The sequence below is a fragment of the Heloderma suspectum genome, chromosome 7 (assembly GCF_057233095.1).
Source record: "Heloderma suspectum isolate Gila_16-S chromosome 7, 16-S_ref, whole genome shotgun sequence".
Taxonomy (NCBI): domain Eukaryota; kingdom Metazoa; phylum Chordata; class Lepidosauria; order Squamata; family Helodermatidae; genus Heloderma; species Heloderma suspectum.
In genome coordinates this window covers 11,977,862-11,993,990 of record NC_139464.1, presented here as the reverse complement: position 1 = coordinate 11,993,990, position 16,129 = coordinate 11,977,862, and the positions used below count along the sequence as shown (strand labels likewise).

At 43.9% G+C, this 16,129-nt stretch overlaps 1 long non-coding RNA gene across 1 annotated transcript in view; it reads left to right on the top strand.

The window, feature by feature from the left end:
- The window catches only part of LOC146339338 (uncharacterized), an 86,045-nt gene that overhangs the window by 50,498 nt on the left and 19,418 nt on the right, over positions 1-16,129 (top strand). Inside the window, exon 3 of the long non-coding RNA XR_014784554.1 lies at positions 3,841-3,889. This is a non-coding gene — a long non-coding RNA (uncharacterized LOC146339338). The remainder of the gene's footprint in view (positions 1-3,840; positions 3,890-16,129) is intronic.

The window sequence follows — 16,129 nt, the reverse complement described above, 5'->3', positions numbered from 1 at the left end:
TTAAACTAAGGCCTTTACGGCCACAAATGGCATCCTAGACACCATTTGCACCGGGGTTTTCATTAACATGATAGGCTATGCAAATATTTGCATAGCCTATCACGTTAATGAAAACCACAGCTGCAAATGGCGTGCGGGATGCCATTTGCGGCTGTAAAGGCCTTAGTTTAAGGCAAATGCAGCCATTTGCATCCTCAGTCAATCCGCGCAGCCAGCGATACAGCCATGGTGGCTGTATCGCTGGGGCTTCGGAGCTGGCGGCAGGGAAGATCCACCGGCGAGGACTTCGTCCTTCAGGACAAGGCAGGAGATCCAATCCCCCACGGACTTCGGGGGGCCGGATTCAATAGAATCCAGCCTCATTGGGGTCCATGGAGGATTTCTCCAACATCCCTATGAATTTCTCCAGCATCCTGACATGCCACCACTTAGTACCTTTGTTTCTGTTACCGACAATATTCTCACACAGGGAATGACATTCGGTCAAAGCCAACAGCCTGGCATGTTCAATATTGATCCCTCAGCTGCTTCGGAGACTTTGTGACAGAAAAGTTTAGATGAAAATATCAGATCTCTTGTCATGCTGTGTAGTTCAAAAGGTGAAGCTACTGATTGCTCATCAAAGGTTTCAGGTAAGCTTCAATTATATGCCCAGGAACTCAAAAGAGATGTTTTCCACAGGGCTTAGTTTTCCATCAATCTTATCAGGCATCTAACCAGATGAGATTCCATCAGGAGTACAACAAGTAAACTATACAAATAGATATCTGTGGCCTGAAGGATATCCATCTATTTTAACCACTCTTCCCAGGCAGAAGAACCATCCTTCAGTCATAGAGAACATGCATTGCATATAGAAGGTTGAAGGTTCAATCCCTGACATCTCCCATTAGCAGACTGTCGGTGGTGAGGCTGTGAAAAGTTTTCCTCCGAAGACTCTAGTAAGCTGATGCTAAGAGCAGGCAGGAAGGACTTAATACCGGGTAACACTTCATCTATTCTGTTTGAACGGATCAGCAGAAGGCCGGCCTCTGTGGTTTGGCATCTCTACAGTTAGCCAGCCCATCTGCATGTTCTTTCTGCCCCTTCCCTAAGGAGGGAACAGCCTGAAATCCAGATTATGAGGACATCAGCTGCCAGGGACCAGAAGATGGACAAATCTTTTTTTGTTTGTTCCTTTCTTGTTTCTCTCCAGTTCTCAGAGATTTCTCTTTTTCCTATCTGAAATTTGGTTCATCTCAAACTTTGAGAATTTTTCCAAACATAAATGTGATTCATCCCAAACATTTCAAGAATATATTTTTTTTTTAAGTTCACATGAAAATGTGTTAAGTATTTTAATTGCATTTATTTACTTCATTTATTCCCCTTCTATACTGCCCAATCACCAAAGCTCTCTGGGCAGTTCACAACAACTAACATCATAAAATACAACACGATAAAATACAATATGAAAGTTTAAAACTACAGTATAAAATAAAAATGATAACCACATGAAACCTAGCAGCAGTGCAAAGATTTAAACTAGAGTAACAGGTTTCAAAGAACATAAACGGAACGACTAAAATGCCTGGGAAAATAAGAAAGTCTTCATCTGGCACCAAAAAGAGCACAGTGTAGGTGCCAGACAAGCCTCTCTGGGAAGCTCATTCCACAGCCAGGGTGCTGTCAGGGTGGAGTCTGAGCCCATAGAGCCCCAGAGCAGTGCTGATTCTGAGGAGGAACAGCAATCGGTGGGAGAGGAGCTCGCTCATCTCTCACAAGCACAGCAGCTGGCAGAGATTCCTCCTGCCGGCATTCCTGGGATAGATAGTGACCCTGGCAGTGAGAGAGCACTGGAGGGGGGCTTGCTGGATGCTCGGCGCCGACGCAGGGAGCAATGACAGATGGAGGGTGCGGAAAGGAGGCGCTCTGCTCATTTGGCGCGCAAACAACAGTCGCGTCCCAAGGACCCAAGGGAAAGAGGGAGGATCTCTCCCTAGCCCATAAGTTCAGGGTCTTCCCGTGGTTCTCCTTCAAACGGGGACCAGCTGCCTTACCTGGAGCTTAGGCTATTCTGCTATCTTTCCCCAGGGCTGTTCCTTGCTTAGTCGCTAGTGATTAGTATCTGAAAGAGTCATAAAGGAATAAAGTCTCAGAAAGGATCCTCGTCGTCTGTGTCCTGAGTTGGCTATTGGTGGGGACCGCAAGTGGCAGCTAGGGCGCTCCTGACAGGTGCTACAACAGAAAAGGCACTCTTCTTAGTTGCCACCAAGCTCACTTCCTTTGGCACCCAGGAATCCATCAGGCTCCCCACCACCACCACTTGTGTCCCTGGACCACACCCGCCAAGCCTCTGGCCTCACTCGCCCCTGCTCGCACCTTCCCAGACATTCTCCGTACTCACTCGGACCCGGCCATGAGCGCCTGCCATTTTGCCAAGCTTAGTTTTATGGGGGAAAAGGAGGTCATAAAAAATGTGCATATTTAAATACGCACAAATTCAGGCTTGGAAAGGCTGATCTACACAATATTAGAGTCATAAATGAGGCAATAGTAGAGGCAATAGTAGAGGCATAAAATCCCTGTAAAAATAAGCTTGGTAAAATGGCACGTGCTTGCAGATGGGATCCAGGGTGAGTGCGGGTGGCTGGGCAAGGTCATGGGGGCTTGAGTGCAGGCCCAAGGGGGATTGAGCAGGAGAAGAGCTTCAGTGGGAGCCTGTTGATACCAGATTGGGGTGGGGTTGTCCATCCCTAGTGGGGGCTTCTGGAGAAGGACTGCTGAAGATGATCTTAGGGTCCAGGCAGGTATATACAGAAGGAGATGAACCTTCAGGTAACCTAGCCCTAAGCCATGGTATTAACATTAATATCAGCACTTTCAATCAGTCCCAGAAATGGACTATCAGCCAGTGCAGATAGAAAAGTACTGGCGTAATATGATCATGGTGGCCAATCCCCATTAACCATCTCATTGCCCTGTTTTGGTCAGCTGAAGTGTCCATATCATTTTTTTTGTTTGCATTTCTCATAATACATGCATTGTTGTGTGCATTCATGCCTATTATACACATTTTTGCAACTGATGTTCCTAAAATAATGCATTTAACATTATTCCCCCTAATATATGCATATTATGCATTTTTTTTTAAAAAGAAATACCTTTTATTCTGTTTTTTAACTTTATAAATGAAATAAACAATACCAACAACCTAATCAATAACTACAATTTCCCAACAATACAATATTCTTAAGAGGACACAGGAATAACGGAAAAGAAAGAGAAAACAGAAGGAGAAGGAAAAAAAACATGAAAAAATATAAAGGATTATTTAAAGAAATTAAATTTAAACTCCATTACACAGAAACTTCAGATCCCATTCTGCTTAAAAATTATACCTATAACATTGGCAATATTACAATTCAGTAAAGCCTAAATAATCAACCTAACATTTCAATGTCATATCATCAGTCTTATAGCAAGGAAGCAGGCCTACAATTGATTTCCAGTAACCATATATTGCCCTTCAGCTAACAAAGCTTAACAATTTAACCAGCCAAAGATCTTACTAACCAGTAATAGTGGTAATAATAATTTAAAAAGTGCATTTTATACTAAGCAAAAGTGCATATTATGCATTTTTGATTAGAAAGCACCATTGCAAAACACTTGGAGAACACCATTGCACAACACTTCCCCTAATATATACATATTATGCATTTTGATTGGAGAACACCATTGCAAAATTTGGAGCATTGCAAATTTTGAGGGGTTGCTGAGTTTCAGTTTGCACGGTGGTTTGAAAGTGTGAAATTAGGCAAAATGGGAACTGAAAGAATTTCTCCCCTCTCCCTACAGAAAAGACATCCATAAACAATGTGGGAGCCAACTGCAGCTGAAAAGTCAGGTACCAATCATGGATAAATGAATATGTCAGTTTTGTTTTCTCTCAGTTTCTGAATTTTTCAGGCTTATGTTTGGTTTATCCCAAACGTTGAGATTTTTTAAATGAACATTTGCATGAGTCTGTATGAACATGTGTATGCATTTTTGTGTATGTTTCTCCTAATACACACATTCTTGAATGCTGTTTTACCCAATATAACTTTTTTGCAAGCAATTTTCCTAATATGTATTAGACAAAATAAGTGTTTGTTTGTTTTCTGGTGGAACTCACCAGAACGGAGTCCCAGCACCTTTTCTTCTATTAGCGAGAGAGAGTTTGTCTACTATTTTAATGCTCTTCATTATGATTTAATCATTATCTACTCCTAAGGAAGCATAATCCAAGAGTTCCAGTACCTTTCTCTCCAGAAAAAAAAGCACTGGATAAAATTACATCACAAAATGCTGGATTAGTTTGTACTGGCATATATATGAAATCATCTTTTGCTGCACTTTTTTCTTAGGCCTCTTAATATGAAGTGCTGAACTGAAACGGATTGCTTATTGGTAGTGGATGTTCCATATCATTTTAAACTCATTTGAAAATTTGATATGTCTTAAATCAAGTGTTAATCATTGAACTGTCAATGTTATTTATTATTTATCTATTTATGTATTTAAAACATTCGTATCCCATGCTATATCATTAAGATCTCAGGGTGGCATACAGCTAAATTCAGTTCAAACAGTATAAAACAATAACTAATTTAAGTAGGTAAAAACATGAAATCATTATCGGCATAATCCTATAGGGATAGGTGGCCACCTCCGAACTCGGAGGCAACTGCCTATCCAATGCAGGGCAGGAGAAGCATGGAGGGGATCGTTCCCTCCATGCTCCTCCTGCCCTGCATTTTCAGATAGACAGCTGATTTCAGCTGTCTAGCTATGGGAAGCTGGAGTGGGGGAGAAGGTTGCCGGATGACTCATAGGATGTGTCGTACTGGCATTTCCACCATCCCTGCCCTGAAACGCCCCCTGGAATGCCCCATTTTGGCCTCTCTGCACTCTTCTTCAGAGCGCAGAGTGCAGGGATGTTCTGTGCTGCCTGTGAGGCAGCTTGGAAGGGGGGGAAGGGGGGGTTCTCCGGGAAGCAACCTCGGCGCACAGGCTCCGAGGTCGGTTCCTGGAAAACCAGATATCCTATGGCTGCTGACTAGCAGCCATAGGATTGATCCCTCATCTAGCTAATACAAATTAAAAATATAAGAAACAGTTAAAACACAGTGCAAACTCAGGGAATCCAATTAGCCCTCAAAGACTTTGGTTAAAGGCCATGGTTTAACTTGGTGCCAAAATGAAACCAGCGTCTGTGCCCATCGGGCCTCCAAGGGGAGAGCATTCCACAACCAGGTGGCCCCAGCAGAAAAAGCCCATGGAGCTGTGCTGTGCATGGAGAAAAGCAAAATGGCCAGGGCTGGGGTGATGATGTCAGTGGGTGCAGCCATGCAGATGACATCAGTGGCTATTGGCATGCTCAATGACTTCCTTGTCCCACCCCTTTTCCCTTTCTGTCACACAATTCCCTGCCTGTCTCAGCACAGAGAAGAGAACTTGGACAGTCCTGGAGAGAGCATTTTCTCCTTCCAGGGCCTGTTGAGTGCCAGGCATCACGGGGGGGGGGGGGTGTCATCTCCATGCAGGAGACCTGTGCCACATAAATGAACCTGGATAAATTAGGGATGTCGCAGGCGGCCGACTGGATCCGGGAATTCATCGGGATCCCCCTGCCTGTGACCCCTGGACTGTACCTACCGAGACACTGTCCTTGCTTCCCCCGCTGCTCACACCCGCTTGTTCCCACTCACGTTCTCCAGGACTCACCTCTAATATTGCACTTATTTAGCTTTCCCAACTCCAAACTGTGCATATTTAAATACGTGCATTTTTTAAACTTCCTGTTTTACATAGCAATCAAAGGCATGAAAATGGTGGGTGCTCACCGAATGGGATCGCAGTGAGCTCAGGGAACTTGCCGAGTTCATGGGTGACCCAAGTGCAGGTCCATCCGGGGGGGGGGGGCGAGCAGGGGCACTGCTTTGGCGAGCGCCTGGAGAAACTGAGCTAGGGTGAGTTCTTGCATCCCTAAAATAAAGATAAGAGCCATAATGAAACCAATGGCTGCACCAGTCGGGCCTCCAAGAGGAGGGCATTCCACAACTGGGATGCCACAACAGAGAAGGCCCTCTCCCATGTCTCACCATAGTGTATGTCTGGCACTGGTGGGACTCAGAGAAGGGGCTCTCCAACAGATCTCAGTCCTTGGGCAGGCATATGTAGGGATGCTGTATTATTATTATTATTATTATTATTATTATTATTATTATGGCTGTTGTGCTATTAATGTATTTAAATTGTCTATTTTCTGTCAACCATTTTGTACAAGATGTATTTGAGGAAAACTCAGTGTATAAATACACCGACTATGTCTATGACTGTATGCTTGGTCAAATATTGAGTATTGAAATGAAATATAAATATTTGATATTCAGTATTTGAATATCAATTTGGTTCCTCTTTAAAATCCAATAAAACAGTTAAAACAGGGTGCAAACTCAGGGAATCCAATTAGCCCTCAAAGGCTCTGATTAAAAGCCATGGTTTAATTTGGTGCTGAAATGAAACCAGCGTCTGCACCAATCGGGCCTTCAAGGAGAGAGCATTCTACAACTGGGGGCCCCAGCAGAAAAAGCCCATGGAGCTGTGCTGTGCATGGAGAAAAGCAAAATGGCCGGAACTGGGGTGATGACATCAGTGGGTGTGGCCATGCAGATGACTTCAGTGGCCATGGGCATGCTCAATTACTTCCTTGTCCCCCCCCTTTTTTTTTCACTACACGGGTGCATGTATAAATCAAAAGAAGATAGAGGACCTGCTCCCGTACTTCCAAGCCAAAAGACAAGACACACAAAGGAAACAGACAGAGTGCAGACAAAAGATGAAGGAGGGAGATCGGTTTTCAATGCCAGAATGGAAGAGGAAGTACTTGACAGCAGGGCTGCAAGCCTGCAACTCAATTAAAAAATCTTTAGGGCACCTCTGGCCATTCTAAGCCCTGCCAGCAATAGCCCACCATGGTGGGAACAACAGCAGAGGCTTTTTAAGCCTGTCCAACTTCTGATTATGCCTTTTACATTAGATGGGTCTCTGAGCCTGTCTAACTCATTCACCTTGCTGGGGAACATGGGCAGAAGGATGCTGTTGCACTCATGTCCTGCTTGTGGGTTTCACCTGGACAGCTGGTTGGCCACTGTGTGAATAGAATGCTGGGCTAGATGGACATGGACACTTGGTCTGATCCAAGGCTGTTCTGATGTTCTTATGAGCTGAGAGGCCTTTGCATCTGGCAGAGCCATGGCATCTCCGCTTGCTACCGATGACCACCCCCACCCCAACACAACCATTTCCTCCTTTCCTGAGGTTCTGACACTTTCTGGACTACAACTACCATAAACTCCAGCCAGCATAGCCAATGTTCAGGGATTATGGGATTTGTAGTTCAAAATATCTGGATGGCACAAAATTCCGTACCCCTGGCTTAGGACAATGGCTGGTGCCAGGCTGGTCTTTCCCACCTGTGATGTTCTCCCTGCAAGGGAAACGGTGCAGCCTCCCAATGTACCATGGTCCTCTGGTCAATAATCTGGAGCAGAGGTTCTCAAACTGTGGTCTGTGGAGCCCTGACAGTCCACAAGGTCCATTCAGGTGTTCATGGAAAGGCTGTGAAACAGTCAGAAATATCTGTAGTTTGCCCTGTATTGACTTATTATTATCATTATCATTATCATTATCATTTCTGATGATGGAGATCAAGGCTGTTTTGACCAGGACATGTAACTGTGAGAGATGAGATTTTCATCACTTGCCAACCTCACATTCAAATACAGTAAGCAAGACGAATGCTGATGAATGTGACCCAGGACTAAAGCTGACAAACATTGCATCCAACTTCACAGAACTTTGCTCACAAAAATAGGCACATCCATTGTGTTAGAAAGGCAGGACTATGATTGTTACGATACAAGTTATATATATGCTTTCATTTGTCGAGCACGCACACATAATTTTATTAAGTGGTCCACCAGAACCCAAGCAATATTCAAGTGATCTCTGAGAAGAAGGAAAAAAAGAAAGAAAAAAAACAGAAGAAGAGAGAATCACTGATATAGAAGAATATTCATCTGTGGGGGAGTATTTTGAGTGTTTTAAAGTTTGGGAGCAAAAAAGGAAAGGAAAGGAAAACTCAATTCAGCTATAGCTCAATTCATTTCAATGAGTCTAAATTGGTTTGAGTGGAATTGCAATAGCTTAAATTAACTGCAGATTGTACTGTTCTTACTCTATTAGGTCTCCTGAATTCTGGATACCACTGTCTCTGCAACCTTGGAATTTGAGCAGTCCAAAATTGGCCTATTCCATACTTTACCATATTTTTCCAGAGTAGAATCCAGCAGCTCTATCGATTTCTAGCTGTAAGTGATAGTTCATTATAGTACATTCTTTCCTAAACACTGCAGTGTGTGTTGAAATAGCCAATCTCTTTTAGTGCAATTGGGCAAGATTGTCCCACTGCTGTATTTCTGGGGGAAGCAGAAGTGATGGTAGCTGCAGTAGCAGCCGTAATGCAAAAGTGGCTATGGTATCACAAGATCCAGTAGTCATGGTTTGCCAGAGGAGAGTCTTAGAATCATAGAATCATAGAATAGTAGGGCTGGAAGGGACCTACAAGGCCATCGAGTCCAGCCCCCTGCTCAATGCAGGAATCCAAGTCAGAGCATCCCTGACAGGTGGCTGTCCAGCCTTCTCTTGAATGCTTCCAGTGTGGGAGAGCCCACCACCTCCCTAGGTCATTGGTTCCATTGTCATATTGCTCTAACAGTCAGTACATTTTTCCTGATGTTCAGCCAGAATCTGGTTTCCTGTAACTGGAGCCCATTATTCCATGTCCTGCACCCTGGGATGATCAAGAAGAGATCCTGGCCTTCTTCTCTGTGACAACCTTTCAAGTACTTGAAGAGCGCGATCATATTTCCCCTCAGTCTTCTCTTCTCAAGGCTAAACATGCCCAGTTCTTTCAGTCTCTCTTCATAGGGCTTTGTTTCCAGTCCCCTGATCATCTTTGTTGCCCTCCTCTGAACCATCTCCAGTTTGTCTGCATCCTTCTTAAAATGTGGTGCCCAGAACACAGTACTCCAGATGAGGCCTAACCAGTACTGAGTAGAGGGGAACTAGTACTTCCCGTGATTTGGAAACTATGCTTATTTTAATGCAGCCCAAAATAGCATTGGCCTTTTTTGCAGCCACATCACATTGTTGGCTCATATTCAGCTTGTGAAACATGCTTACTCATCCCTTCCGGCATAGCAATCAGGCAATCATTTGCATGTTTGCCGTCCTTGTAGGGAGCAGACTTCTTCAATTTAACCAAGGAGGAAGCAAGTGTATTCTATAGCTCCCGTGCCTCTATGGTGTTTCCAGAGCCTTAACAGCATTCCTGGAAGTTTTCAAGCTATCCCTCCCAGAACGAACTGGATTCTTGAGCCAAGGTGTCAGGGTAATGCCAATTAAGTCCATAGTGCACAGTAACAGTACACGTGTCAGAAAGCCGGCACACCCGGAGCTCCACTGTAACACTGTTTAGTCGCAGAATGCCACATTTCCCTTTAAGAAAGACTTGAATAACTTCATTAATATGGGTCCTAAAAACCTGTTGAAGAACTTGTCTCTTGGAATGTTGGTTGCATAATGATCGGCTGTCATACAGCCTAGATTGGAAAATATCACGTATGTTCTGTTGTCCTCAAGGATTTCATGTGTGGGTTGCTGTGGTAGAAGAAGATGAAAGGGGAAAAATGCTTCTCATCTTTGATCAATAGAACACCAGGGAATGGGGTATGCCTTAAACATAGGTGTTGTTAGGGTATTTTGCATATTAACAGTAAAATGGCTTCATTGTCATGGGAGTAGTCCTATGTTTCCTAAACTATGCATAGATTTCTCAGGGTTGTACAGAAGACTAATTAAACAACAACAAAAAGATGAAACATCTTCAGTGGGCTCATAAAATCATCTTTACTAGAGGTGCTGCAAGCTTTTGAGTGTGGGAATGTGGGATGCACAACACCACACAGTTCTAGGGTACAGATGGCCAAACTTTTGTCATGCCTTAGTAGGGGCCTCGCCACTACGTGGTCAGATTTTGCAGTGCATGGCATTATTGGTTTCAGTCTGAGGAGTCAAGAGTGATTAGTGCAGACTGGGTATGGGTCAAGTCCTAAAGGTAGTAAGCCAAAGGTCAGAAGTGGGTAATATTGTCCAAAATGGGTAAGAGGTAAAGTTCCAAAGGTCCAAACCAAAGGGCCAGAAGCAGACGGCATAATTCAAGACAGGCCAGCAGGGGTCAGGTTTCCAAAGACAGCATTATAGGGCAAGGGAGCAGGAGCTTAACCAGGCAAGGTCTTCTCTAGTGAGACAAGTTGCTCAGGGTAAGGGGCAAGTTCTGATGCCAGGGATTGGACCATGTTGGTCAACTGACAGAGTAGTCAACTAGGTGAGAGAGCTGGTATTGCAGGTGAAGGGGCACCCTTGAAGCACAATGCTCAGCCTGCCAGACTTGTGGTTGACACAGGTTGCATAAGGTAAGGTGCTGGTATCTGGATTATTGGAGTCAAAGAGACTCTTCCTCAAGGTAGCTTAAACCTTCTTGGCAACTGTGCCACAAGTCATCATATAAGGGGTTCTGACTGTGGAACACCCTGATATGCTTTCATATCAGAACAAAGTTTGAAAAGCAATGCATTAAGGAAATATACTCATCCTGGACCCTAAAGCCAGAAATATACTCATCCTGGACCCTAAGCCCAGAAATATACTCATCCTGGACCCTAAGGCCAGAAATATACTCATCCTGGACCCTAAAGGCCAGAAAGAGACTCATCCTGGACCCTAAGGCCAGAAAGAGACTCATCCTGGACCCTAAGGCCAGAAAGAGACTCATCCTGGACCCTAAGGCCAGAAAGAGACTCATCCTGGACCCTAAGGCCAGATTATCATTTCCTCCCTCTCAAAGCTAACTTGCATTTCTTGTCTGATTTTTTTTTTCCTCCCACGAAGTCCTTCAGGGACATTTTGTATTACACCTCCATCTTCATTGCTGATGGCAACACCTCCCAACTTACTATTAGTGGTGAATCCTATTAACATGTGGTATAACTCCAATGGTTACTGAACCTGTTAAATAATAAGACTGCTAAATAAGACTGTTAAATAAGACTGCTTGGAACATGATTCCCTGGAGAAACCTTCTAGAAGTTCCTACATGCTGATACTCTACTGTTTATTTCAAAGGTGGAGATAGTTTTGCCAGAGCCATGAATAAGATGTCTTTCATTGCTATGGCTGGAATTTAAAAAAGAAAAAGAAACACAGGTGGTAGGGGTTGAGAACACATCCCAGCTCAGGTTCTCCGGGTGCCCTCTGAGCTCTCCCCACATTGTATGGGCGATTCACAGTGCTTTTTGCATGTAAGTCTATGTGGGCACATAGACTTATATGCAAAAAGCACTGCGGATCACCCATATACCCTAGTTTCACAGCATTATTTTGTGTATAATCTATGGGCGAGCACTGCCAATTGCCATGTTTTTAAAAAACATGGCAATTGGGATGACGAACAGGCCTGGGTAAATTGCAGGCTGCTTGCCACGCACGGGAGGGGGGGTCAACTGCAGACCAGAGGGCCAGGGAGCGGGGGAGATCTCGGCAGGTGCAGCTCAGGGGGCGCGGGTGCCAGCAGTCTGAAAGATTTGCAGACCAAAACGGGTGCCCGCACCATCCCTAACAGGTGGCTGGGTGGATGTAGGGATAATAAAGAGCTGAGTAATTCTCCTGACAAGATGGAGAACAGACAACACAAATTCTTCCTATATAAGGAGCCATATCTGTAGCAGCTAGGGATATATGGATTGTGTAAAATCCGTTCAGTCTGAGTTTCATGGACTGTCAGCTGCCTTTCTGTCATCTGTGCATTAACAGAATCAGGTTTTTTTTTTTGTTTCTGAATTTGCACAAATTTGCATGTGCACAAATACGCAAATTCCCCCCAAATGAACATTTTCACGCTTTAGCCTATGGGGGAAAATCCACATTTTTGGCTGGTTTTTTGTTTTTTGTTTTTTGCAGAGGGGGGCAAAATTTAGCACAAAATTCAGGAAAGTTAGGAAAAAAGTCCACACATCTGTGGAATCTACCCAACAGGAGAAAAGCTGGTCCACTGTGGAATCAGTGGGTTGGATCTATGAAAATTCAAACTCATTTGGTTCTGTTGCAAATTTCTCCAACATCCCTAGTAGCAGCTCACCAGGTCTTTTTGCAGCTCAATTCAAGGTGGTGGTGAGGATGACTTACACATCTCTATAAACCCTCTACCCCATATACCAGGGATGGACAATTTGGGGGAAGGGGCAATTTTCGCTCCAGACCCACAATTGCCTGGCTGTTCGATGGCAAGAGCAGCAGCAAAAAAAAAAAAAAAAAAGGGGTGGGAAGCCACAGTTCTACTCTGAAGCAAGGAACACACTGGGTGTGCTTATTCTTAAGACAAAATGGAATGCTCAGAAGACCCAGAAGAGTGTGTTTTGCCATGAAAATAAGGTCTCCATTCATCCACTGGGTAATTTGCTTTACAGGGGAAATGCGTCTAGGTGGCAGCACTTTGTGGACACTTTGGGAGGCAGTGGAGGTCACAGAACAGGCTGTGGGGGACATGCAACTCACGGACCGTATGTTGCGAACCCCCCGCAATATGCCTAAGACTCCTGTGTTCCACCATGGCCTTTAAGATTGGCCAGAAGTAATGGTGTCCTTACATTCTGTGCACCAAGTCAGGTCTGCAAGAGGTATTCTCAGAGTCTGATTCTCGTTGCTGGAACTCTCTTCCTCTAGAGACTTACGAAAGCCCTCGCCTGTGCATCTACAGGAAGTGATAGAATATATATATATATATATATATATATATATATATGCACGTGCGCGCACACACACACACATATATACATGCATAAGAACATACTGTACATATATGTGTGTGTGTGTACATAAGCCTGGCTTTTGGTGGCCAGAAAGATGATAGTCACTAGCGTAGATGTCTTTGAAAGGAAATTGTACATATGCATGGACAGAGAAGTGCAGCAAAGGGCTTAAATACAGGAACTCTTAACCCAGTGGTGGAGTAATAATGACACAGAGGGTAGCAAAGGATGAGGTAAATGGCAAACATTCCTAGCATCAACACCTGAGCCAATATGTGAATGCCAAGGTCAACCAGGGCTGATGCAGACCACAGCAACATCCCTTCTTCTTCTTCTTCTTCTTCTTCTTCTTCTTATTATTATTATTATTATTATTATTATTATTATTATTATTATTATTTATTTATTTATTACATTTATTAATCGCCCATCTGACTGGTCACCCAGCCACTCTGGGCGATGTACAACCCACCATAAACAATTTAAAACAATAAAATTTTACCATAATTTTTTTTTTAAAAAAATACCCTAACCCACCCCAAATGCCTGCCTGAACAACCACGTTTTTAATGCACAACGGAAGCTCATTAAAGAGGGGGCATGACAGAGTTCCCTAGGGAGGGAGTTCCACAGAGTGGGGGCCTCCACAGAGAAGGCCCTCTCCCTCTTCTTCTTCTTCTTCTTCTTCTTCTTCTTCTTCTTCTTCTTCTTCTTCTTCTTCTTCTTCTCCTCCTCCTCCTCCTCCTTCTCCTTCTCCTTCTTCCTCCTCCTCTTCCTCCTCCTCTTCCTCTCTCTCTCTCTACACACACACACAGGGAATGGCCAGCCAGGCATGTAAGAAAATTTGATGTGCATTGTATGCTTTTTAGTTTACAAATATATTAGTCTTTTCTACAACAAAATGGGGCTTTTTCCTAAGTAAATGTGTTTAGCAGCAGGATAGCAGAAGCAAACTCCATTTTATCCCTATAATGATGGTGATATGATTACAATGAGGTTAAGAGTGGAATCCTAAGCATGTTTAAACATAAAAAAGTCCTACAACTCCAAGCATCCCCCACTAGCCAGCATGGCAGGCTGGGGGATGCTGGGAGTTGTAGGATGTCTTTTTCTGTCTAAACATGCATAGGATGCACCCTAAAAATTCAATGCTGCTCATACATGCTCAGAGTAAGGGATGTACAGTATGAGACTTTTGTTTCAGTTCATAAATCATCAGAACTTGCCCCATTTGCAACCCCAAATAGCGATGGTGCAGGAGTCCGAGGAGGGGGTGGAGTCTGATGGACTCACTCCCATCCGGCCTCCCAGACCCCACTCACCAGGCTGCAGTGGGCTTGTTTCCCCACTCGGTGACTGGTGGGAAGCAGTGGGTCCGTCTGTCCTCTTATCAAGCCGTCATTGTGTGCACAATCACAGCTCGATTAATTCTGCATATTAAATGTTGTGTCTATGGCTGCCTCAAAGGGGCAATGACTCAAGATTACAGTGTAAAAGGCCCTTTATGCCTCTAATCTTGAGTTATTGTCCCTTTAGGGCAGCCATAGACTCAACTTTATATATGTGGAACAAACTGAAGCCGTGATTTCTGTTCACAATTGCAGCTCGTTAAGGGGAGGGATGGCTCCACAATGCTTTTGGGGCAATAGCCAAGCTGTCCTGCAGCTCCTACCATACAGCTCACAATTTTATTTTATCTATCTATCTATCTATCTATCTATCTCATTTCTATACCACCCACTATCCAAAGCTCTCACATAACGAATGTCTATTGATTGACTGATTGATTTGATTTGATTTGTACCCCACCTTTCTATCAAGAAAAATGACACTCAAGGCAACCCAATGAAAAGTGTCACTGGTGGGGGGGTTTAGAGAAGACCCAATTGACATTTTTTTAAAAAAAATCTGGCTCAAAGATTTTTATGTCACCTGGAACTCATCCTCTGACTGTGCTTTTGATGCTTGTGTTATAGTGCCTGTTCCAAAAACTAGCCAAAGTCAATCTGTCCCTTGGCAGGTTTCTGTCCACTGGTCTGTATCATTACATGCATTTAGAGCTGAATTATGCCAACCACTCAGCTATATGCATGGTCCATTGAGCAAAAATTGGGAGGAAATGGATGTAGTCCATATTCCAATAATATGCTTCGCTTGATTTATGCCTTGTGGCCACTGCGCCACATTTGATGGGAGGGCTGTCATTTGTTGTAACACTGCTTTTTAATAGCTCTCCTGTAACCATCGTTCATCCTGATGTTTCCATGTATAAAGCTAAAACAGCTCAATAAGGACCAGGCTCACGTTTATCCTAAAGACTTGAACAGGAGTTTTAGTTGTGTATAAGATTAAGAAAGCCAGCCAGACAAAAGTGGGACAAAAGCACTGCAACAAATGCAGAGGGAAACAAACATGGTTTTACAGCGATACGAATGAATGGTTTCTAGAAATGGTAGCATCATCAGGGATGTTTGGGGAATTTGATCTTTGTGAATAAGTGCAGAAAAGGGCAACGAACAAGATCAAGGCACATTTACACAGCACAGAGTTAAACTATGGAATTTGATCTATGGTCAAATTTGAAAATATGGAATTTGCACAGGGTGTAATGATGGCCACCAATTTGGATGGCTTTAAAAGGGGGTTGGGCAAATTCCTGGAAGAGAAGGCTATGAATGGCTACTAGTACTGATGGCTATGTGCTACGTCCAGTACCAAGGGTAGTAAGCCTATGTACACCAGTTTCTGGGGAACATGGGTGGGGGGTGCTCTTGCACTCATGCCCTGCTTGTGGGTTCCTGGTCAACAGCTGTTGACCACTGTGTGAACAGAATGCTGGATTAGATGGACCCTTGGACTGATCCAGTGGGATCTTCTTATGTTTTTAATTCCTATACTGAAGCTTTCCCCAAGTTGATGCTTTATAGATGTACTGGATTGGCATGGATGCATGGCCATGCTGGCTGAGAATGATGGGAGTTGCAGTCCAACACATCTGGAGGGCACCAGGTTGGGGAAGGCTACATTAGAGAATGGCCTGATCTACACCTCTGGGACTAATACGCGGATCAGAACTTAGCTAACCACAGGATTTCACACTCCTCCTGATGTTGGGACACAGTTCTCCTTACTCTGAACATATAAGCATTTAGATGTATATTATGAGAGGAAAA